The sequence below is a fragment of the Rhamphochromis longiceps genome, linkage group LG20 (assembly GCF_057381845.1).
Source record: "Rhamphochromis longiceps isolate RC_006_pf linkage group LG20, R_longiceps_female_GT1.1, whole genome shotgun sequence".
In the NCBI taxonomy this organism is placed as follows: domain Eukaryota; kingdom Metazoa; phylum Chordata; class Actinopteri; order Cichliformes; family Cichlidae; genus Rhamphochromis; species Rhamphochromis longiceps.
Window position 1 is genome coordinate 5,288,205 of NC_140576.1, and position 25,607 is coordinate 5,313,811.

At 39.7% G+C, this 25,607-nt stretch overlaps 1 protein-coding gene across 3 annotated transcripts in view; it reads left to right on the plus strand.

Moving 5' to 3' along the window:
* The first annotated feature begins 587 nt into the window (after window positions 1-587).
* Window positions 588-25,607, plus strand: part of casz1 (castor zinc finger 1) — a 171,176-nt gene continuing 146,156 nt past the window's right edge. The window contains exons 1-2 of one of the 3 annotated variants that reach the window (XM_085392664.1): window positions 588-779; window positions 2,358-2,414. The gene's annotated coding sequence lies outside the window, so the exon portion shown is untranslated. Of the gene's footprint in view, window positions 780-2,357; window positions 2,415-11,986; window positions 12,073-25,607 lie in introns of those variants that run through there. The other 2 variants (XM_085392665.1, XM_085392666.1) reach the window with 2 other exon arrangements.

The following is a 25,607-nucleotide window of genomic DNA, read 5'->3' on the forward strand; positions in this document are numbered from 1 at the left end:
TTCTATATATTCAAGTTTCATTCTATATATATTCAAGTTTCATTCTATATATTCAGAAGATCATTCTATATATTCAAGTTTCATTCTATATATTCAGAAGATCATTCTATATATTCAAGTTTCATTCTATATATTCAAGTTTCATTCTATATATTCAAAAGATCATTCTATATATTCAAGTTTCATTCTATATATATTCAAGTTTCATTCTATATATTCAGAAGATCATTCTATATATTCAAGTTTCATTCTATATATTCAGAAGATCATTCTATATATTCAAGTTTCATTCTATATATTCAAGCTTCATTCTATATATTCAAAAGATCAGCATAATAAAACATATCATAAAACACTTTGGTAGCTATTTGGTATTTAAGGGCAATATTTAAATTCCAGTTCCTCTTCATTAAACGGAAGGCGCAGATTGTAGTTTTTAATTGATATATATATTTTTAATAACCACAATACACTGAAAGAGTTAACTGTTATCAAGTCGTCAAGGGAGACTATCCTAAACTCCAGTTCAGGTTTTCCGATCAACACCTGCTAACCGAGAAATTCAATTAAGGGCTCCTCTTCCCACTTGGAGCCGGTCTCCAGGGCAGATCTTCCGGCCAACTCGCCCTGTAAGAAATTAGAAAATGCTACAATAAAACCTGAAAAAACTGAAAAAAAATGTGGGAACTTTAATAATGAAAGCTCTCACACCGGCCACCGTAAGCACACTCACACCTCCCCTGAGTTGGAAGTCACCGAGAGACAGCGAAGTAGCACAGGTAAGAGTTTTCCTTTTGCTCTCAACTATACAGCACACGCTCATTTCATCTCCAAAACATATCACCCCGCGCTGAAAAGGACATCAAAGTGTCCCCAGCTCCAGCGAGGACACCAACAAATAGCATTATCAAGCGGTATTTAACGTCGTAGAAGCGATACTGTAGGATAGAGAGTTGATGTGAGGACTGTAAACACGGTGCGAGCAGCAGCCTCGGTTACAGCGGCAGCGCCGACAGCAACAGCGGCAGGTCTGGAGCGACTCCACACAGTCCGACTGAACCTACTGTACCTTTGAAAATGACGGCGAGGGGTCCGGGCTTTCCTTAAAATCTGCTAGTTCACACAGCGGTCTCATTTTAAACCGTCTAAAGAAGACAAGGAAACTGCAAGCAAGCAAAAGCCAGCCCCCGTTTCAAAGTTGAGACAGAAAGGTGTAACTTTTTCCTCCCCATAAGTTTGTACTTTTTCTTTTTTTATTGCCCAGTCAAGGTGAGCTCGAGTCCTCCCTTCCTCAAAATATAAAAAGAGGACTGCGCGAAAACAGAACTGACACGCGCTATTTTCTTTATTATTTAATCAGCAGTTTTGGACGTACAAGCTATCATAGGCTGTTCCTGTTAGTTTGCACTTATCCAAAAGTGCAACAATGAGAAAAACCCCAACAAAACATAACAAAAAAGGCACAAAAGAGCGACTTCATCGCCGAAAGTCCCGCTTTTAAAGTCGAGAAAAACTTAGTGAAACTCCTTGGCTGCCCCTAAACAGGTAGTAGCCTTCACACAGTATCATTTACTGTAAATAGAGGAACTGCTATAAATGCAATCAATATTCAAAGCCTGAATTGCGGAAGTTCTGCTTTTGAAGTTTGGCTGTGAATGACTTATTTTTTTTTCTTTTCTGTATATTGCATGGGTAAAAAGGTTAATTGAGGCCGCAGTGTCTGATCTTAGTCACAACTGAAACCTGCAAAGTGCATCACCCCATCAGACCTTTTCTACTTATTAATAATTATTGTTTAACGTTGTAAGGCTTCTTACCGATAATGTAGTTTCAGCTTTTGGCAGGTCTGACACCACACACCACTAAACTATATTTGCTATGGTAAATATGATGCAGTTCCTGCTCTCAGTGACTGCATGGGCTTTCTGACTTCCACTTACTGTCGAACAAACAATCTGTTTTAAAACACTGCGTGTGTTTGGTTAGTTGTGATCTCTACAAAACACCACTGTGATGTGAGATTTAATTTAACATGGTTTTGTAAAGGGTCACTGTTTGTTCTCTTGCGCATTTATAGATGTCTTTGTTGTGTGCTTGCCACTGTGTTTGTTATTGTTCTCAGGGATGATGAGGAGGACAGGAATAGATCACTGGCACTTTAAACCCGGAGTTCTCATATTCTCGCCGGATCTTTCTCCTTTGCTAATTATTGTGTTGTTTTCAGAGCAAATATGTCATATCCATGGCGACCAGGCAGGTTTATTGTCTCTCCCGTGCAATAGCACAAAAGTAATTAATTACCCCCCCCCCCCCCCCCCCTTTTTTTCCCTCTCTCCCTCCTGTCTTTGGTTAAACAGATCATTCAAGGAAAGCCATCTTCTATATTAAAAATGCCACTGATAGTACAACACAAGGTAAACATGAAAAGTTTTTTTCTTCCCAGGTTTTTTTATCCTTTGATTTTGTGTGTGTGTGTGTGTGTGTGTGTGTGTGTCCCACAGATCACTAGTAGATGAAATAATTTCATCATGTGAAGAGATGCATTATGCACACAGTGTGTGCTTTTGAGGTATTTTCCATAATACCCTCATGATGCAGCAGCTGTGCAGCCTAACTGTTGCAGATGTATTCATGCATGCAGAGCAAGCACACACTTGGCACTTAAACAAGGCAAGCTTAAAAAACACATGCTTAGACATGAAATTACATAGCATTTTGCGTGTTTTGAGTACCAGTCATTAGCCGGTCTATATGCGAGTTCGCTTTACTGATGTCTCCTGTTTTATGAGCATACCAAAAATAAAAACCAACAGCAGGTGACACTACAGAGTACAGCAGTTCACCTCGGTCCATCGCAGGGCTAAGGTAAAATAGCTTTTGTACATTCTGTGCAAAGAAGAGCTGCAAAGTGATCAGCTGAAGCCGTTTCCAACTCTTCCGCCCCGTGTGCTCCCTCGGTGCCGCTCTCAAGTGTAACGTCATGTGCCTGCTGTCTGGAGGTCCATCTTTAGCTGGACACCAGCCAGCCTTCACTGTCAGGCCGGTGGCGCAGGTTCTCATCTCTCTTCGGCATTGAAGAGACACTGCAATATCCATATGTCAAACATACTGCCCTTCCTTCCCTGCTTCTCTTTCGCTTTCCTCTCTGCCAGAGAGGTAGGCAGAGATGATAGTTGAGATGATAACTGTCCATTTGTGCGGTTTTAATTGCGAATTCGCTTTGTGTGCCTAGTTCAGTATTTATGGATGCGGTGGGCCTTTCGTTTCGGGTTCTCTGTCTCTAAAATGGACTTGAAATGTTGCCTGTAGTGCTGAACCCTTGGTTCACTAAAATGGTTGAGAATCTCATTAGTTAATCAGTGTGCGATGCCTCCAAGATTCTTATTGCTTGCAGCTCTATCAGTCAGTGAAATGCCTCATGTCTCATAAGTACCCATCTGCATCTGTCAAGGGCTGTGTAAAATTAAACCCATGTGTATTCCTCTTCTGTATGACCTTGGCTGTGGACCTCGGGTCTTTGATGTCAAATAAGCATCTGTAATCCCAGGCTGCATTCGACAGGCTTCAGGAGCTATTACTTTTGTTTCCCCGGCACCTAAGCTTTATCAATTGCCCACAGTGTAATGATTTTTGTATACATATTCACACTACCACAGCCATAGTGTTTTCCTTGTAAAAATACACTGCCTTCAACACATACTCTTACACCGGCACAAATAGCACACATGTTTTTTTAATCATCATTATTGTTTTTATTTTAGTGCTGAGGAAATGTCCTTTTTGCATGCTTGATCAGCCAGTAGAGAAATCCAATATAATGGAGGTTCAAGGTGAATTGCATCCCGTGCATCCCCCCCCACCCCCCCCCCCTCCACTCGACTGAAGGAATATTCTAAAGCAAAATAAACAAATCACGCAGACAACAGTAATATAGGGTTGATTTTGAAGGCATGAAATAAGTATCGATTAAATCCTGCAGTTCATAGATGAAAATGGCCTTTTTGGTAATTTGTCCTGGCTCCTTTCAATACGATGGAGAAAGAGGGAGAGAGGCATGGACTGGGGAAAAGAGAGAGACTGCAGAAAGGGTGGAGAGCTGGAGCAGAAAGAAGCACAAGACGAGTGAACAGTGAGGAAGAGAAAGACAGAGAGAAGAAGAGCCTTCACAGAGTTGAGAAAGGGACAAGCTGCCCCTTTCCGAGCTCATTATCATTCTTAATAAGTCTTAAGGAAAGAAGGAGCATTGAGTGTAAATGCACGGTAATCCTTACACTGGCCAAGGTTAGTAGGGACGTCAGCACATGCGCACCGTTCCCAGCTGGCCACTTTGGGACAGGGAGGGGACCAGAGGAGCACAGTTAAGGATAGATGTTCAAGGAGAAAGTGAGGACGTTTAGACAGTGCATAAAGGTTAGGGCCTTTCCCCCAGCCTGTAGCTTTCCAGTACCTGCACCACCTGGCAATTAATGAGTAAACAGTTCTGCATCAGACTTAAAACAGCGGTGTTTGGGCGCTAAGACTTGGCGTAGGCTGCAATTTTTCCCAAAAAGAACAGTTAAAAGGTGACCAACTTAAAAATTCAAGTGGAATACCTTCTGCTTTGGGGTTCACGTCTATATTTGATCTCAGTGTAACTGTTGATTGCACTGCCTGCCTAATTCACTGTTCTTTGGGTGTGGTCCAGAAACAGGCATTATGATGAATTAGATGAACTGGTGACCAATTAACTCATTTAACAAATTGCCAGCCACTTGTAGGGGTTGTTCAACCACACTGCTTTAATGGAAATCCAATGCAGTATTTATTTATATACTGTACCAAGTTTACAGTCCAGTGTTCTGTCACCCTATACATTATACAGTGTTAGTAATATTAAAGTATTCCTTTTCATTAATCAAATCAGTTGTGAGACATGTCTGGCACATTAATCTTAGTCCACATTAGGCCACACAAGAAGGTGATTTTTATACTCGGATTAATTAGCACAGAGAGTGTTTTCCTTACTGTTGCATTAGCAAAAAATGTGGCAAGAGCCATTACCAGAATGTAATGACATTGACAAATTGAATGAAGGACATTAAAACGTCTGAAAAGACTTTCTAAGTCACCACTGCATCTAATAAGATTAAAAAAAGCTCAACCAGTATGAACAAATGTCACTGATCTATGCAGTACATTCAGTAGTTTTTGCGCAAACGTTATCAGCTCAAATTAGCACCAAACTGCAATAACTCAATCAGGCCAGCAAAGAACTGTAGACACACCTGTGAGTCATGGCGCAGGGCAGTAGTGCATCTAAATCGAGGCCCTAGCGTTAGCTCTGAGCGCTTGGAAAGCAGAATAAAGGGGAAAAGCAGCAGCAAGTGCAGACAACAAATTGGTAATTAAATTAAGTACTCAACGGCGCTCGCCTTTCTTCATTGCTTCACTCAACAACGTAACAACAGCCTTACTGCACATGTGTAAGTGACTCAGTCTAACTTAGTGGGTTTATTGTGGGAAGTGAGTCTCTCCTGCTTTGTGAGAGAAGGAGCTGTCGCTACAGAACAGTGAATCCCATGAGCCATGCAGTCTGTAGATAAGCTCATGCTGCACTATAGTAGTTACTGAAAGTCTTTCACTGAAGAGGAAGAGTTTTTGATGGGATATCAGTTCTCATTTTTAAATATGGTTATTGTCAGTGCTGGTATATTGCGACAGCCCTGTCAGCTGCTTGTGATGTGACAGAATTGGTCTGTGACCATAAATGTGTAAAACTATCATAAAAAAATGGGAACAGATTTTATTTCCTCAGCTAAAGTAACTAATCAAGAATAGTATTTGTAATGGTATTTAGGTGTCATAGGAATCTTCAGTAATTATTTTAAATTTGGATTCAGAATTGATCATCAATTCAAAAATATTTTTATGACATAATTTATGAAAACTGCATTTATAAAAAATTTAAAATTATGATCGCTCAAACTTGAAAGCATGTTGTCTGCTCCTAAACCTGGCTAAGCAGATTTTAGTCCTTAAATCTGCCAGTGATTGAAAATGATAGTAAAAATTTAACAGAGAAAATGAAACAAATCACCAACTGAAAAGCAGAACAAAGTGCAAAACACTTGCAGTGGTGTCTTTCAGAACACGCCTTCTTTGAAGAATGACTGCAAACACAATATCCTTTCTGGCCCTGACATGTGGCCCTACCTCTTTGTTTTGTGCAGTATTTAGTATTTCATAATACTAAAACAAATTAAAAGTTACCAAACCGTCATTAACAGCACAGTGAGACAAGGTTTTGTTCCTAGCAATTTTAAGCATGCTGAGGTAATTGCATTCCTTAAAAGAACCCCCCAAATAATCTTGATTGGGGTTTGATTTTGAAATTGATTCAAATGTATTAGACAAAGATGTATAATGTCCATTCAAATCCTTATAATGCAAATTGAACTCAAAAATAAGCAAGAGAGACTCAAAAGAACTTAATTGAAACTGCTCTTTTAAAGATCTATAATGGTCTTTTAATAGCAGCTGTTGTAGGGCATTGCTCTGTGCTCAGAATGCTTTATCTCACTTCTGCCTTTGATAGTGTGGGTCATAATATTTTACTTAATATGCTTAAGTTTTTGGCTGGTTTTGGCTCTGTATTAGATCGGTTTTCCTCCTAATTATCTGGAACTTTGTTGGTTAAGGCAAGCAAGTGCTCCCCTACCACTGCTTCCCTAATTTTTGGGGTTCCACAAGGATCAATCCTCGGTCCGTTATCATTTTCTTTCTACATTCCTCCTGTCAGCTAGCATCATTCAGCCTTTTGCTTACATTTCTTATCACCTTTATGCTGATGACATTAAGCTGTATATATCTTTTAAGCTTTGCCAACTGGATAGGCTGTCCACTCCAGTTGATTGTTTATCCTGGATTAGAGACTGGCTTTCCAACAATTACCTTGTTTTAAATTCCAGTAAGGCTGAGACCATGATTATAGCTCCTCCTGAACTACATCCAAAAATCAGTCAAGTGCTTGCTTCCTTCTGCTCATCTGAGAAGTCCAGTGCTCCTAATCTCAGTGTGATATTTGAGTCTTCTCTGGGTCAAATGTAAAATCTGTCTCACGTTCTTGCTTCTTTCATTTATGGAAATTTCTAAATTGCGAGCCATAGTCTCCCCATCTGAAATGAAGAAAATTATTACTGCATTTTTGTTGTTGCACCTAGATTACTGTAAATGCCCTGTTTATGGGCTTAGATAAATTGTCTCTTTCAAGCCTCCAAGCTATACAAAATCCAGCAGCCAAACTATTAACGCATTCTAGTAAGTGAGCTCACATTATTCGTATTTATATTCTATACTTTGGCTTCTAGTAGGTTTTTAGATTTGTTTTAAAAGCTTTCACTTCAGCTATCGTCAGCTCACTCTGTGACTCTTTTAAAAAGCAGTTGAAAACCTTTCTGTTCAACCTTTTGTTGACATTCTTTTGTTATTACTGTTTTTATTGGCAATTTCTTCATCTGTTGCCTGTTAAACATCGTTTTGTACTGGTGTTTGCTGTGTTTTAACTTTCTATTATAGTTTATGTTATTTCTGTTATAGTGTTTTGTGATTACTCCTAGTTTTTATTTATTGCATTTTACAATGACTATATGTCTGTGAAAAGACACCTTTATTCGCTAAAGGTCTGTATTTCTAAAATGATCATTGAGGCTCTCTAATAGGGCTGCATGACCACCACCACCTGAACAAGCAGCCTTATGTGGTAGTTTGGAGAATAACTCTTGTTTGTCAATGCTGGTTTTTATTGTTGGATTCAGCAGTTTTCTTTTTGTGAATGTGACGTTACAGGTTAAAAAACAAAACAAAAACGTTTTTGGCATCTGTTAATTCTTTTAAAAAGCACAAGATTACAATTGCGATTTTCCCCCCCCTTATCTTTTCATACATCCAACAGTTTACTAACAACAAATGGCGTACTTAATCAGATTTCTCGCTGAAGAAGTTCACAAATTGTTCAGCAACTTGAGACAAGAGTGAACATCAGCTATTTATGGAAATAAATTTCTAGATTAACATGCGAAATAAAGCGTCCTTTGTCTTTGTTTATTTTCTAGGTATTTTTAACTTGAAGATGCCAAACTGTTCTCTGAATGAATGTGGTTTAGTAAGAACGCGGCTGGATAGATAGTCACTTGTAACACGTTAAGAAGTGAGTAAAGTTTTAATGAAAACTACAGTAGGTTTACAAGAAACCGTTAAACAGTCACAAACCCTACAGTGCTGTTTCCACAGGCTAAAGGCAGAAAAGTCACCAGCATCAGTAAGTAGGCAAATTTCACTGGCTGACTGGCCACATTGCATCCCTGTGCATGTGTGGCTGCACTGAGTGGGGATTTTTGCCCTCACAGCCAACATAGAGCACTGTTTATTTGCAGTTTATACGTAAGAAACAGTTCAATAAACTGCACTTTTCATGAATAATTGCAAGAGTTATTTGGGCACGGTCAAGTTAAGATAACAAATATTATTCACAATTGTATCATTGCATCGACTGTTTTTATGTGGAACTGGGATTCTCGGTCTGTGTCTGTGGCCAACTTTTCGCGTTCTGCGTCACATTTAAGCAGGTCTGTTAAAACCTGGGTGCTATTTTCCCATTTCCAATTGAAAAGAAAGTGGTCAGATACTGAGTTTTATCAGAAGTCGCGAAACTTTGTTATCCAGTCTCACGTGGCAGTTCCATCTGGGTCATACGATGGTTAGGCCTAGCTGACATTAGGCAAAGCATAGGGTGCCAGTCTATTACAGACACAACAATAAGCATTGGTGTCCACATTCACAACTACTTTCAATTTAAGGTCACCACTGAACCCTACATCCATGTCTTTGAAAACAGGGACCGGAAGAGCATAAAACTTAAAGAACGTCCTTAGCTAAGCAACAGGTCTGAACCCCGAATATCCATGTCATGAGTCACTGGTGCTAACCACAAGTGTTTGTGCCAACATTGTGCAAAAGATCCCTATAGAAACTGGTATTATTTTACTTAAGGGGAAGTCCCACTGCAAAATGAGAGTTTGAGAGAGCTGTTTAGAAATCTGAGTATTACACAGTTGGAGTATGGAGCGTATAGATTACAGATATAGTTTTCTCTATAACTGTAGTACAAAGAAAACAAATCTTAACAGAGTGCAGAAGTTGTGGCTAGTTGTGTTACAAGAGCATGAAAACATGGCTGCCTGTACACAGCGTCTTGGTGACAATAATATTTCAGTTACCATTTTAGGCAGGACGTCTGCTGGCTGTGAAATCAAAGAAATCCGTTGCTTGATTTTCATGAGAAACTGCAGACAGAGAGATAACGTTGTTTCTGTGTAAAGTTATCTTCTTGACTTAGCATCAGTAAATGTAAAAGCATGGCGGGATAATGTCAAAAACAATCTTAGAGTATCTATTTGACCCTGTCAGTGGTGAAAACAAGCACTTTTATCTTGTCACAGACTGCTGCAGTTGAGGATTACATCGGAGACATTGCGTTCTTGCATCACGTTGGACCAATTCTGATAATTTTTGTGCCATTAATTATTTGAAAAATGAAGCTCCTATTTAAAAATAATGACATTTTTCTTTAAGATTGTTACGTAAGGTACTCCTTATGTTCCCTGTGCATTTAAATCTTGATGATAATTCCGCAGATTTTCATGGGAATGTTTTGGCTTTAGTTGTCCAAGTAGGGGAAATAAGTGAAACAAGCACATGAAATCGGAGCTGATGGTGTAGAATAGGGCTGAACGATTATGGAAAATAATCTAATTGCGATTTTTTGCCCCAATATTGCGATTGCGATGCGATATGCGATTATTTTTTAAGGTCTTTGTCTTCTGTATTATTAAACAAAGACAAGCAATACATCATATAGTATGGCCAATACTATATTACATTAATTTTAAATTGTTCTTTCCTGGAAGACAGACCTCTGTTATGATGACATGAGGTGATGCATGAATTGATGACTGACATTTTTATTTAACTTCTTCAATCACAACAGTATATTTGAACATACACAATAGTTTATTTTTAGCTTACAAACATCTGAGCATAAAGTGCTGACAAGGAACCCTGGTGTAAACATTAAAATGAAAGTCAGTACAATGTGCAGATTGCAGAAATATACATAAAAAAAATCAGTGGCTTTACCACACTCAGTTTTTCGACATCTGTGAACTACTAGACAGTCATTCAATTAAAAAATAATATTAAATAAATAAAACTAATAAATAAAAAATACACACATCTTACTGATCTCTGCAGTCAGTAACATTACACATAAAGTGCAAACATAATAGCAATTGTATAAACACACACACAAACACGCCTTTAAAATTTAAAGGCGTGAAATTGGACGGTCTAGCCTTCTGATTAGCTAATCAGAAGGCTAGTTCTGATTAGCGTCACCGCTGTCTCGGTGGAGTTTAATAAACTCGGCCGTCTGCTTCTTGCTATCTAAAATATAACCAGACACTGGCGTAAATTCTCGAATGTCTCAAACTTCTGTTTAATAAGTTTTCTGTTTGACGTTTAGTCAGCTGTGTGAAAACCAAGGAGGAACCCACCCGGGGGATTAATAAAGTTTTATTTTATCTAATCTAATAACTTTAATCTCAGCCAAACCGATTTACTCACGAACAAACAAAACACTGAAAAAAGCCCAACAATAACATTTTTAGGTTGTCTAAGTGACTTATATATTACGTTTAACCCGAGCAGCGAAACTCCGCGGTGATCTGAAAATGATGTGCCGGGAGTTGTGCCGTTCTCGGCCGCATCAGTAACCCTCGAGCTCCCGGCTAGCTGTCGAGCTGGTGGGTAGCAGACGCCTCTGAAAACGTCGAAGCACTTTTGCAAATATGGGATATCTTGATAAACCGAGCAGATATTTGATGTTTACTGGGGCGATCGTGGCTCAAGAGTTAGGAGTTCGCCTTGTAATCGGAAGGTTGCCGGTTCGAGCCCCGGCTCGGACAGTCTCGGTCGTTGTGTCCTTGGGCAAGACACTTCACCCGTTGCCTACTGGTGGTGGTCAGAGGGCCCGGTGGCGCCAGTGTCCGGCAGCCTCGCCTCTGTCAGTGCGCCCCAGGGTGGCTGTGGCTACAATGTAGCTTGCCATCACCAGTGTGTGAATGGGTGGATGACTGGATATGTAAAGCGCTTTGGGCTCCTTAGGGACTAGTAAAAGCGCTATATAAATACAGGCCATTTACCATTTACACAACTACTTTCTCGCCTGAAAATATGTTAAAAGTTTATTTTGTGACCCAGAAAGATTAGTATGAGTAATTTTAAAACTTAGTAGCGGCCGCCATTGCTGGAAACTGGAGTTTGGCTGGGCCGCGCTATGAATTCTGGGATATGGTAGTAATTTGGACAGCCTTCGGCACGTCGCTGTGACGTAATCGGTCTACAAATGCGGCCTCAGGAGGATGCAGCCCATGAATTTGGACATGTCCAGAGTATAATCGCAGCCTTTGCGGTTAGAAAATTGCACTTGATCATGTCGCGATATTATCGCAAATGCGATATATCGTTCAGCCCTAGTGTAGAATGGGTGTAACCTTTTGTCCTCTTTTGTCTTGCACAGTGTAATGCCATCTCTGTGCCTTTCTGTCATGTAAAAATGATTTACAAAGAGACAGATGTTCTCAGACCTTTGCTCATGAACCTACACGTTTAGTTCTATTTTTTGCCCTTTTAAAGGTTAGGCAGTGAAACGCGCTCCCTGCAACATGTCGGCCTCTTTTGATTGCTTTGATGTTGTTTGCTCTGCTCCACAGTGTGCTGAGCTCCCCTTATAGTGGACTAAAAAACCCATTACGTTACATAGAGAAGAAGCTTGGAGGAACATGTTTTCTTTACCATTCTCCCAGTGCGTTTGCATTTTAGTTTGCAAGGTTGGCAAACTCCTCCTTTACTGCCCCCTTCCCAGGCGCCAACCCTTCGACACCCTCAAGGAAGCCTTGGGAGGCAGAGAGCCATCGCCATGGTGATGTGAACACAGATCCCCCACACACCGGTCCATTGTGACTGGCGTGCGTTAAGGTGAGAGAACAAAATGTCACAGCAACAGGTTTTTTTGTATGTTTTTGTTTTTGCCTCAATTCCCAGTGGAAATGCACTCAGATCCATGTAACCCGTCACACTGGATGGACTGCTACAGGGACTGTGGGAGTTAGGCAAACAGGCTGATTGGGGAAATGAATGGATTGGTATCAAAGTAGACTATAATAAGTGCGTTTGTTTGTTTTCCTTCCTTCTGTAATGTTTAGCATCAGGGTAAAAAAGCAAAAGCAGAGCCAGGGAGGAAGTTTAATTGTTTTTATCTGAATAAATGTGTTTGCAAATTCTCCAAATGGGCACAATCTGAAGGGAAATCTGCAGGGTTTTTAATTATATAACAATAATTTATAATAAAAACACGCAATTGAAAAGCAGAATTTTGTTTAATTAGCTTCAGTGCTGAAAAAGTTGTTTCATACCGAGGTATTTCAATTTGCCTCAAATTTTATTCAGTTTAGTAGTATTTTGAAAAATAAAACTGAATAAATTAACCTTGGAAAAAAAAGGCTTCCCCCTCTCTCTGACTTCTATACAAACACTTTTTGCTGTGAACAAATTGAAGTCCTGCTGGGGCCTTCGCAATAAAGTAAAATGATTAAATTGCATGGGATTTGCTCCTTGGATTGAAGTGCACAGTTTTCCTGTCAGATTTGTGGTAAATATAAAAAGCAGTAAATATCAGTCTCTTGAAGACCCTTGGGATCCCGGGGTCTAACGTCCTCCACGCTTCACTGTACTTCTGCCATAATAGCAATTCTGATCACCTCATGATGCCCTTTGAGCCATCATTTTACTTTGACCTTTGACCTGTCTCGAGGAAGGCTATTGGTTGCCGGCCTCGGGGAAGGAACGGTCATATAGATGATGTGTCACTGAAAATGTGGAGCAGATTTTGCCCTCAACCCTGAAGAAGATGTGGGCTGTGTACTATGACAGGTCCAGGGTTGCCCTCAGTCCCAGAGGTTGGGAGGGTGGGGTCAGGCTGAGCCAGAGGACACAAAGGTGACTTCAAACACACAACCCTAGCGTCTGGTGTAATGTCTAGGCCTGCTGCCCTCTGCTAAGGGTAATACCACCCCATGGCTCCTGTGGCATCAAATGCTAAAGTTATTGTCTTCTCTCAGAATATCCACATATGCATTATATACATACAGTAGAGCTGTTTTGTTTTGGAGTCAGGGCCAGTATGCAGTGCATACCGCAGCTCCCCCGATAACCTGTTTTATTATGCAAGAACCTGAAGTCTCATTAATATTTGTTGATATGTAGCTATAGCAGTCAGGTCTTTTCATGCCAAGTCTGTAAGATGCTGTCATCTCTGTTCCCCGAGCAGATGCAAAGGTGCAGGTCCTGAGAGATTCTTTTATGTTTGGAGACCTCTCCTTGCTCCTTTGACTGCGACCTCAACCACAGCGCAGCTCTGTCTCAATCAGCTCTCTGCTGTAATCCCACTTCAGAATTCCTCTTGGCTAAGCGAGTAAATAAATTTTTCAGCATTTATTAGAATACAGCTTGCCAGAAGGGACTCCTCTCTCCTCTCCTATTGCTGCTCCAGTAATTAGCAAATTGATTAGGAGAACTTCAACACACCTCCTTGGCTCTTATCTCCCCATTCTAGGACAATATTGCTGTGCCATGGGACAGCGTAAATATTTTAAGGGAAACCCTCAGTGATTCTCATTAAATGGCTGTGGGGCAGAGCAGCTGTCTCCTGCTGAAGGTCCCAGCCAATTTTCTAAACTATGATTAAAGAAAAGTTTTGGATTATTTAAACATGCTGTGTCCTGTGGGTTTTTGTTTTTTTTCCCAGTCCCACTGACGACCTCCGATTCCCCCACCCGTCTGTGCCAGGACTCCTCCTCTCCCTTTGGATCTATTAGTTTGAAATCGTTTGGGTGATGACTCTTTGAAAGCTGTGGTCATTCTGGGATGCCACGTTCAAATGCAATGTAACAAAGACCTCTCTTTTATGCACAAATGCTAATTAAAATTTTTACCCCCCATCCCCGAGCTGCAGAGGGAAAGACTTGGTAGCAATTTGGCAGATAATCAAATTGCATTTTAAATGGAGCCGTTTAAAGATGACTAGGGTCTGCTCACAGGAAGACACAGTGGCGCAAATTAAGCTCGAATAAGCTGCCATGTGCACCGAGGAACAATACAAGGAAATTCATGCAACAATACCATAATGCATTTATGTTGTTAGACAACATGCAATGTTTCATTTATGTTTTCTTTAATTAGTTAGATTTGTTTTCTTAGGCAGGAATTCTGTCTTTCTTGTAATTATTGTTATTTCCCTCTTGTTCACTGACATTTTTACATAATGTGTACTTGCAATATGACCAATTGCTGCAAAAATGCTAATAAGACATGATTTGTTAATGGATGTTGTACCTAGGAAAATTTTTTTCTTAATTTTAGATTTTCAGCCTGACAGAAATGGCAAACTGGGTGGAAAATGCTGTCAACACCTATGTTTGTCTAGAAAATATGCGCTTAGAAGCTGTCCCCTCACATTTGGTATACATCATTAAGTTCTTCGTGGCCAATCAAACTGTCTGTTCTCACAGCATTCCAGTACATATTAGTGACATCTCGTTAGCAGAAAACAGAAAACTGACACAAAAAATTTGGGAAACAGGCCTGAATTGTTTATCTCTCAGAATAAGTTAAAAGTGTGATTCTCATGAAATGATAGAATCAGATCAAACGTGCGGCTCCCAAATCCTCGCTCATCCTCGCCTTTTGTGTGCCTGAAAAACTGAAGGCACCAAATGATCTGCTTAGTTTTCAACACTACTCATTTCAGAGGCCATCTTTCCTGTAAAGTTAGCCATTCATCACAAGACCAATACAGCCATCACAGTGCTTCATATCCATAAAACCCCATTATGGACAGCACAACAAGTGATGCTTGACTTGTAAGTTTAAAGGGTTCTTAATTGGCTGTGATTTGCTGGCTGTACAGCAGTGACTGGAAGTGCCATAATGATCCTCTGTGGATGATACATTACTTTTCTGCCAAATTAATGCACCTTAATGCGGGATGTATTCATACTCCTCTCTTTTATTATTAGTCCTTTATTTATCCAGGTAAAAAATCTCATTGAGATTAAAAATCTAATTTCCAAGAGAGACCTGGCAGCATGGCAACAAAAGTCAAAATACACATACCACATAAGTATATAACATTTCAAACAAATACAATATCCCATACCAACATGTGTAAAATATACAATAACAGATCAAATTAAGAGTACATTAAAAACAATCACACTGAGTAAAAGAGTTATTCTCTCGTTCCTTTAGGACAGACTTAAACTCTCCCAAGGTAACCAATTCTGATAATTTCAGTTCCTTCTGCAGATTATTCCAGGAAGCAGGGGCAGCGTATTTAAAAGCCTCTTTCCCCAATTCTGTTCTGATTTTTGGGACAATCAATTGTATGATATTGTGAGAACGAAGGCTGTATTGATTGTGGTTTTTACACATATAAACACATAAATAAGATGGAACCAGCCCAAGGAGAGATTTATAGATAAACATCAACCAATGGGAGAGTGCGAATATGCAAAGATGGACATTTAGCAGCAGCATACAAAGAACAATGATGTACATGATTTCCATAGCCAGTAATAAAACGTAAAGCACAATGGTACACAGTATCCAACCTCTTTAGGTAGTGGGCAGGTGCATTCATAAAAAGCAGGTCACCATAATCCAATAAAGGTAAAAAAGTTGCATGAATCAAGTGTTTTCTCACTTGGAGGGAGAAACAGGATTGATTTCTAAAAAAGTAATCTAGTTTTAGTTTTAACTTCGACACAAGCCTTTGAATGTGAGTTTTAAATGACAAATTCTGATCTTTAATGATCCCTCGATACTTGTAAGATGTGACCATTTCAGTTCCTTGAATTGTTTTAATCTTAGGAGACGTAGCTAACAACTCCTTGCCATTTGAGAATAACACGAACTTGGATTTCTCTGGATTTAACACCAACTTAAGTTAAATGGGACTGAACTACATCGAAGGCAGACTGCAGAAATTGCAGGGTTTGTGCTACTGAAGGGGATGAACAATAAATAATTGTATCATCTGCATAAAGATGAAATGCTGCATTTGACAAATTAGCATAAAGGTTGTTTATGTAAAGAGAAAATAGCAATGGCCCTAATATGGAGCCCTGCGGAACTCCTTTGGATACTGGGAGAAAAGAGGAAGAAGACCCAGCAGCATGGACACACTGTTTTCTTGCTGACAAGTAATTTGAAAACCAACTAAGTATTTATGTATTTAAGCCTTCATCTGGGCATCATAACAAACGGACATAACAATGTCTTTGACCTGCACGCTGCAGGTTTCAAATGAGTAGATGAAATGTTGACCTCTGCCACTTTTGCTAAAGTAAGTCCCTTGAGTTGTTTTACAGTGATTCGCCAATGAATTTCATGTTTTTGCTTTAGACTTGTGGTTGAAGGCCATGAAATACCAAAGCAGCTCATCTGAAAAGTTTTTTAATTCATTATTACAGCTTATTTTCAGCATTGTGGACCACTCCCAAAAAGCCCAGGGGAAACCAGAGTGCAACACAGAAAAATGACTCCCCTGCTCCCAATGAAGGACCAAAGCTAAATACCATAAGTACTTTAGGCTGTTCTCAAAAAGCAGTTCAACTTAGATAGATAGATAGATAAGCATTTAGCAAACCACAAGTTAACCATTAACTCTGACTTAAACTTAAATCTTAGCTATGGGTCTAAAGATCCCAAACGAGCCACCATCTGTTATCTGGTGACAAGTAAGGAGTCCACGTAAGGTTTCTTAAATACTAAACAATTCATTAGAGATAACCTAACCAAGAAAAAAACATCGGCTACATGCACACATATAATATTCTGACTGAAATCCTTCTGATTAAAGACGTTGATGCAGCTGTTAACATTCCAGATGTGCAAAGGTAATAGCATGCATTTGTCCACATCGGCATCAATCGCATCTTTTTAGTTTGATGAGCTGCCTGCAGATGGATGTCTTTAATGTTGCCTTTAATAGAAGCTTAATACAAAGTTTCTCTAATACAAACTTAAGAGTTTGTATTAGAGAAACTCTCAAATTCAACTCAGAGGTTGTCATGTGGTTTTTGGAGGAGGTGGAGTTCATACATGCCCGTGGGTTTAAGATGGAGGGGATGCACCGAAAGATTTCAGAACAGAAGGAATGTGCATGAAAAACGCAGCCAGAAAATCCAGTTAAGTAGATTACGTGGTTCAGATTTTTTTTTTTTTTTTAATGCTCATACAAAAGTTTTAACCTCTCCACTGCAACCAGTCTGAATTTCATTTTAGGCCTCATTATAACGATTATACATGGAGGTTTTAAAAAAAAAAAAATTATTTATGCTTTGTTTTTTTCCTTTTGAAGATTTCCCAAAATCCACTTTGTTTTTGTAAACATGCCTGTTTTTGTGCTTAAAAAAAATTAAAAGCACGCAAGAGTTGTATTGTTTTGTAAATGCCAATCCCTCTCTTCTGATGTTGATTGACAAACATTGTTGCAAACTTAATGGCACAAGAGGGATTTAATTGATCAACTGAATAACTGATCATAAAACTGCAGTCAATATTTGGCTGCAGCCTTATTTCCCTCTGAGCAGCAGTGTACCAGGATGTCTGAGATGTATGGTTAGACACACAGTGATGGCAAAACACATATTTACACTTCTTCTCTCACTGAGCGTGATGATGTTGCTCCTGTTTGCCGTACAGTAAATAATATCCCACGCTGTTAAAATGAGCAGCCTTAGTGTATTTATTCAGTTGGAGCAAAGGGTATTGGTTAAAGCTGACCAACTTTTGAGTAGTTGGGATGGAAATCTCTCTAATTACTATACTGTGTGGATCCTCTGGTCCCCGTCCCTTGGATGGTATTAAAAAGTCTCTTTTATTTATAGAAGTAAAATTTTAGCTTCAGAGACAATAGGTTCTGTTTTACGGTACAGCAGACTTTATCTTTTTAATAAAAATTCCTGACTTGGTGAAAGTTTAATTAATAAGGGACTTAAAGCTAAGGGAATGAGCAAGGGAGTTGGGTCTTTAAGGGGCTACTTATTTTTCCATCTGGGCTATCCTCCAAAAAAACTGTCAATTAGTGCGTTAAGCTGAAGAGACAAAAAACGTCATTAGTTCTTGCAAAAAGAATAATGGGTTTTAAATGTTTTGCTTCAGGGGCAGGCCAAAAGCACAGTGAGCCTTATGTATTTTCATTTACTTCCTGCAATTATCAAGGTTTGAAGGAGGGATTTATTGTTCTAAGGTACATTACTGAGAAAGCAGACACAGTTTGTTGCTTTCCTCACTAAGTGTGTGCCTTAATTGCCTGAAATAAGACAAAATTCATTTTTTTCCCCTTTATAATTTTCCCTGCTGAATTGCAGTGCTAAATAGTATTGTCACTGAGGAAAGCTGGATGTCGCTGTAAAAATGTGAGAGATGGATTATTTGATAATCCACTGAGTTGGTTAAGAAAATAGGCACTTCCAAACCTTCGTGTGGCATTAAGCCAGCCGTGCTGTAGTGCAGGGGCAGGCTGTTATTTGGCCTAAAATAGTCCAATCAGTTTTTGTTTTTTCAATTTGGCTCCTGTGAATAAATTCATAAATAAATGAATCAAACTCAACAACAGGTGAAGTTTAATACTTACACCTAAACAAAGTTGGGTTGATTATTTTGTTCACTGGCATCATTTATATCATCTTTTGATTTAGTTTAAAGTTAAAAGAGTGTTTCAAGACATTGTTTCAGAGTGTGTTCATTATTTTGTTATTCCTTTGTTCATCTTCAAGTTCTACTTTCATCCACTAAGGTCACCTGGAATCCAGCCGGGTCCTTTTTGTAATGAACTTTCTGCCTTGCAGATGGCCATTAGAAACGTTTTTTGTTTTATATATGTAGGTAGGAAGTGTGACATTGGCGCTTAAATGAGGCTTACATAACTGGTCAAAGAGCAGAGGGGTTGAGGCACTGAGCCCAAAATATGTCATTGACTTGTGCCACACACAACAGGAGATGGCTTTTGCATCACAGTGTGAGTGCTAGTAAATGATTGGTTACAGGAGATCCTCCAGTAAATTAATTGTTTCCACTTCATGGTTAAGTATGTGCTACTCTTCCAAATCGAGTGCTGGTACTTGGTTATTACACTTTAATAGCTCGCTTGCCAAACTAACGATATATTACTCCATGTGCTGGCTCAGATCAGAGAAGATGAATTGGCTATTAATTAGAGTTGCACTGAGAGGGCACAGGGGAGAGACTACTCATAGCCTTGCAATCAGTGTCAACGGGGGCCCTTTTCTGACTGGGACAGCCGGGGCAGGCCCAGGTCACCGAGTCTTATGGTGAAACCCGCTGAATCCGGTGGAAGAAGCGGCATCAAAGATGGCCATCGTGCTGTCTGCTTAAACAAAAACAAGAGAGCGCGAGCAGCTGAGCAGCTGCAATTTCATCTGATCGCTTTTAGTTAGGAGTGCGGATGGAATCGCAGAGATACGTGGGAGGTGGTTTGGCTCTGTGAGGTTCCTTAACAAAAGGCTCACGTCCGAAGGACTTTGAATTAGAAAGTTATGGAGGAAATATTTGACGGGCTGAGATGATTTGTGGGGAATATTATTGTTTGGCTCACTTTTCTTGTGCAGCCTTTGAATTAGCCCTTTTATCACAATTAATTAAGCTTGCCTATAGGAGATGTTCCATCTTGAGCTCATCCACACAGGATAAATAAGTCAAAGCAGTAGGATATATGTCCTTTTATTGGCTGACTTGATCTCCGAGGCATCTGTAGTGGGGGGGAAGCTGTCTCTGTGGTGCGACTTTGTGGAAGAGTCTTTGCCATCATTCACTTTGAATGCTCCTTTTATGACTAGCTTTTTTAAAAACCTCTTTTTTTAATGCAAGGTATCAGGAGTTATGGCCTGTCCATGCAAATTAGGAAATTTTGACAGTTTGTTATTCATGACGTCGCCTTTTTAAACACTTAAAGCTAATAAATTTCACTGTGACAGGCTGCTCCAAAATTGCCACTAAATATTATTAAATATTTTAACAAGTTCCTTGTAAATATGCCTTAAATGTTTGAACGATGGGCAGGAAGAAAAATGGCTTTGCATCAACTTATTAGAGGCTATAAAAGTGGCAGTGATTTATCATGGATGTGGAACAACTCAGGCCATCTTTTTTTCTTTCCTTTTTTTTTTTGTTTTGCTTGTTCTGTTGGCTTGCTTTGTTCTGGTGTGCACGTTAAAGAGAGTAACATCGTATTAAAAGCCTGCGCTTTTCATGAGTCGTGAAAATGTTAGAAGCAGAAACTGTTACGGCGTAGTCCTTGAAAGACAGAATGATGCATGGCAACAGCATTTTAAAGTTTTTAAAGCTTTTTATAGCCATTAGCAGTTCTACGTTTTGTGATGTGGCTGGCTCTAACAGTGTGTTTATGGAGAAATCCATCCGACGTGTTATTTCACCCACTCAGGCTTTCTAATTATTTTCTTTGATTATTCGTGTCACTGTTTAAAGAGACTAAATGTTGGCAACAGCGAAATGCTACGTCTCTGCCAGCCAACATACCTGTCACACTTTTAAAAGAAAGAAACTAAATTCTGTCTGTTGTCTGTTTTCCAGCTTGTAGACGAACTGTACAGTAGTAATTTTCTCTGGTATTATGTGCCAGAATTGATTTGACTCTCTTTAATTATCTTTAATCTTTTAATTACAAATTCAAGCGACAAAGTTTGGTTGAACGGTTTAAAAACGGGTTGAGATGTGAGGCAGTCTCGTGGTTTGTGGTGCACCTTTCTGTTGGTTAGGGTTCAAGCTTTTGGGGGCAAATCAGGGTCATTTAGAGTAACAGGTTACAGAGGATTTGTTATTTACACTGAATATATGCAGCAGCCGGCTTTTTTCTTCATTGTTTCGCAACTTAAAGCAGATTCTTTATGTTTTAAATTTCAGTTATGATCGAGTTCAACGTTATGTTATTTATTAACTCTTCAGAAATGATTCCAGCCAGGGATCACAAAGGAAGAGAAGAACAATTTAAATCATCACTTGGCACTAAATTATAACACACATAAACATTTAGTGAAAACACTTCTATATTGAAAAGGGCTGACTGTGCAGTTACAGTGCTTCAGCATCATTGTTACTGGGATAAAAGAGCTACCAAAATAAAAAAAAGCCTAGTTCACATTTCTGTATGTGAACATCTGCTTCCGTAAGTCTTTCAGAGTTTCGCTGTTTGGTTGTGATTTGCCTTATTTTGGAACTGAAGCACCAAAGCTGTGCGCAAACTTTCGAGCTGTGTGTTACGGCTTATTGACACTGCAACGGTTTAATTGCAGATGTGAGGTAAAAAGCCGTCGCTGAGGTTTCATTGGTTGTGTGCGCTTATGTTCTCTTGCTGCCTTTGTTTTTTCTCGTGCTCCTTTTGGGATAATTAGACATAAAGAAGGCAATCACGGGTCATATAATCTACACACCACTTACTGTTCTTTGTTAGGAGCCACCGCACTATTCTACAAATCTCGGTGCTGTCTGCGCACATCACTCTTGCCCGTTAGTACGACGTGACGGCTGCCATGTCAGCAACATGGCACATCTCTGTTCTCTCTCTCGCTTGAACCCTCTGTGAGTTTTCCCTTGGGTTGGCAGAAAACGAGTGCCCCCCTCCTCCATGTCTGAGTGGCTATAACCTTGCCACCAGCTTGTGTTTGCGTGTCTTTGTTTTTTCTTTCCAACTCTAAAGACTTGAACAATGATGACTCAAGCCATGCAGAGTACACCACAGGGAAAATTCAGTGGGAATAAAAATAACAAGTGGATTTTTGACTGCGGTAAGATGTGAGCATGCTGGCACTGGGCTAAAAGCCTGAGCAGATTTTGCCCCCCCCCCTCGACCGTCGCACACACCACACACACACACCCAGTTCATTAGATTAGGCTGTCTCGTGTTCAGGAAGTGCTGAAAGGCACTGCAGATTGTATCTCCACAAAATGCTGTCCTTACGTCCAGAGACAGTTGCCAGTCCCAGTCTTTGAAATTCCAAAGTAGTTCTCAATCCAGTTAACGTCCGATATTGCGGTCGTGTCTTTGTGCTCCCCCTGCTGCTGAGGTTTCTTATTAGGAGGGTTAACTATGAGGATGCTGGTGTGTTGGTATTTCTGCGGTCGCTCATCTGCGCACCGCACATGAAGGTCTCTAAATTATTTACTTTCCTGACATCACCATATGGTGCTGTAACTTGTTTGTCTTGGAGCATAGAGGAGAAATGCAAGACATAGACAGATTTACTCCTTGCATGAATACATAGGAGACCCTCTTCAAACAATGCCTGTTTTTTGTTATTTCTTTTGCTGGGTGGGCTTTGTTGATGCAATTGTGTGCAACGCGCTACGAGAGTTCTCCTCTCATCTACTTGATAGAAAAGCGATAATAAACATAATTGGGCCAAAATATGGAGATGTTTCAAAGAGAAGACCAGAGGCTGCCGACACTTGTCTGCAGCGGATGGGGCAACTGAGCAAGAAGCTTGAAAGGCCTTGGAAAAATTGGGTCCTGATCTTCTTTGAAATGCCACAATTAATTGCTATGCGTTGTCCCCAATGCACGGATGATTAAATGTGCTCCTAAACTGCCCTGATTTGTGGGGGCACCTTGCCGATTTTATTTGCCACTGTTAACATTTTCATTCCTGCATTATGCATGGTGCTGTGGGGCAAGGAAGTGCTGCAAACAAATGGCCTGAGGGATCGGTGTAAACACATCGTGCCATAAGAGGGAGAAGACTAACAGTTCAGCACAACCTCCCTCAGCCAGTCTTCACTGACAAACTAGACAGCCCCTCTGGCAGCTTTGCTGTACTCTAACAGATCAGTGTAAGTGCGACTGTGAATGTCGGTCAATTCAGATACTTAAACTTGCCAACTGAAAATTAGCTAAAGAATATGTGAAAACTGTTCAAGCAGGGCTGAGATTTGATGCATGGGAAGACGTTCTTCTGTATCTTTATTAATCGACAATGAATGCATGTCTGATAGAATATTTCTGTCTAACTAATTGAATATGATCCCTCCTCTTTCATAGGCTGAGGTCACTTTCACTAGTTAATTCTGACAGGCAAAGCAATGTGGTGCTGGTTGCTTTGTGTTAAGGGATTTTAATTCCTCATTGCAATAATCAGTGAGTGATGGAAGCCCTAGTGTTATATGAAGGCATGCCAAATGACATGTGCTCCCTTTTGAACATGAAACACTACAGAGCAGAAATATGAATTTTCACATTAGCTGCATATTAACTCACTGATTAGGATTTACTTGATGTGAGATCTTGGCTGTTAGAAGTGCAACGCTGCACACAAGGCCTGTCTGAGTTGTCAGCTGTCATGGCATTGGACCAGAGCCTTACACTTGGCAGATCTCCACCCTCTCACCTCCGGCTGACAATGCAAATACAGGCAAACGATGTGTAGCTGCTGGACAGCACTGTATACCCTCATCCAATTCCTTATGGATAAAAAAACTTTGAGTCAGACGCTGATCACTAAAATGATCCTTTTCACTATGACAGCCTGTTGTTTTGACACTGGAGTCAGTTTTTTATATCACGTCATAAACGAGTCCATACTCTAAAGTTCCTACAAGCGTGGGGAGTTTTTTTTAACCTAGTCCCTTGTCATCAAAAAGTAACTAATGCACAAGTCAGTGGAAAGAGGGCAGATATTGTTTTTTATGGCGTGACCTTTGAGGCATTATTATTTTTTTGATGAATAACTGTTTACTCTGAAAGCGGGCATTAAACAAGTTTTTCTTAAGTTTTGCAGTCATTGTCCCTGACACAAATGGCAAAACAAAAACACCTCATCCTGTTCATGAAGCCTGTTGACAGTGGAAATAGAAAGTCTGTTTAAGTGGACTCGAGGGTAGTGTTAAATACACGGTAACCAGTTCATTAGGGTGCCTTTCGGAGCATGAAAAATGACCTTTTCCCTTGTAATCGTAGGCTGAGTTCATAGATAGTTGACTGGAACGAGAGCATACTGTATGTTGACAAGGATCACTGCTCCAACACCCGTCTGATTTCATTATGTGGAAAAAGGTTAGACAAATAACAAAATACATTACTATAATTATTTTTTTTAAAATCAAGTGCACTGAAGTTCATTTAGCTCTGTTTGCTTTGCCCTCATATTCTTTCTAGAGGGTCACAGCTGGGTTGGGTAATTTCTTGGACCAATTAAAGATTTCTTTTCAAGTTTCTCTTCTGCAAAATATTTATTTGTCAAGTACTTTGTGGCATATAATTAACTGAGCAATATAATCAGCTGTCTCTTCTCGTTCTGCTGACGGACTCCCGCTCCACCGTCTTGGACTGTAGCTGGCAGTGGTGAGGACAACAAAGACGACCATGTGATTCCTCATTCATTGCTGGAGTGAATGAGCAATCTTGTGTTCAGTCTTGCCGCCTGCGACAGAACATTTGACACACTTGGCTGAGACATTTTGGATCTAGCAGAAGTTGCTCTTGCAAGTCAATGTAGAGCAAATGCTTATTCTTCGTTTTAGGGTATGCTAACCCACCTGCTGGGAGGTTACTATGCTTTGGTTTATATCTTTGATGAGGCTTGACACACACACAGAAGTTACACTGTAAAAACACTAATCTCTAATACACTAAAGCAAATGGCTAAAAAACTAAATGCACTTTATAGTCTCTTTAGATATTTTTGTTTCTTGCAGTTCTAGATTGCAATCATCATCAGAAATTCCCGTCTCTGTAGTGTTTTGATAAAGCAAATGTGGTTAAAAGACTGAAAATATTTAAGGTATCTGCAAATGTGATGCACATCTGTCAAACAGCCCAAGGGTGAAAACCAGCACATAAGAAGGCAACAAATGCTGATCCGGGACTTCTCTGCGGCAAAATAAAATATGGCTCAAGTTTTCATTAAGGTGCTATTGATTAGCTTTTCCTGGCAATGAATTATGGATGACATTAAATAAAAGGGAAAATATTTTTATGACTTTGCTTAGGCCATGCCAGATTCCCCCTTTGCCTCTTGTATGCTCGCCCTGACAGGCATTTTGTTTTCTCTCAAATTCTTGTGGCTTTTGTGAGACCTAGACCAAGTTAAAAAAAAGAAAGAAGCTATTTCACTTTGATTACCTTTTCCATTTTAGATATGTGTAAAATGATTAGAATTGCAGACTTTACAAAAGGGTCAAAAATTTGTCAAATTAAAAATGTTTAAAATCTCAAACTCCTAAAGGTCTAATCAGCTCTCTCTTTGTAAAAAAACCTCATTTAAAATGTAAAAAAAAATAAGTAGAATTGCATAAAAACAATTCAAAGTTGCCACAGTTCCTTTACATGCTCAGTTGTTATTGAAAACAGTTATTTTTTATGAGAGTTTCTCTGCTGTTTCTGATTATTCTTGTTTTCTTGTGTTCCAAGGATGCTAACT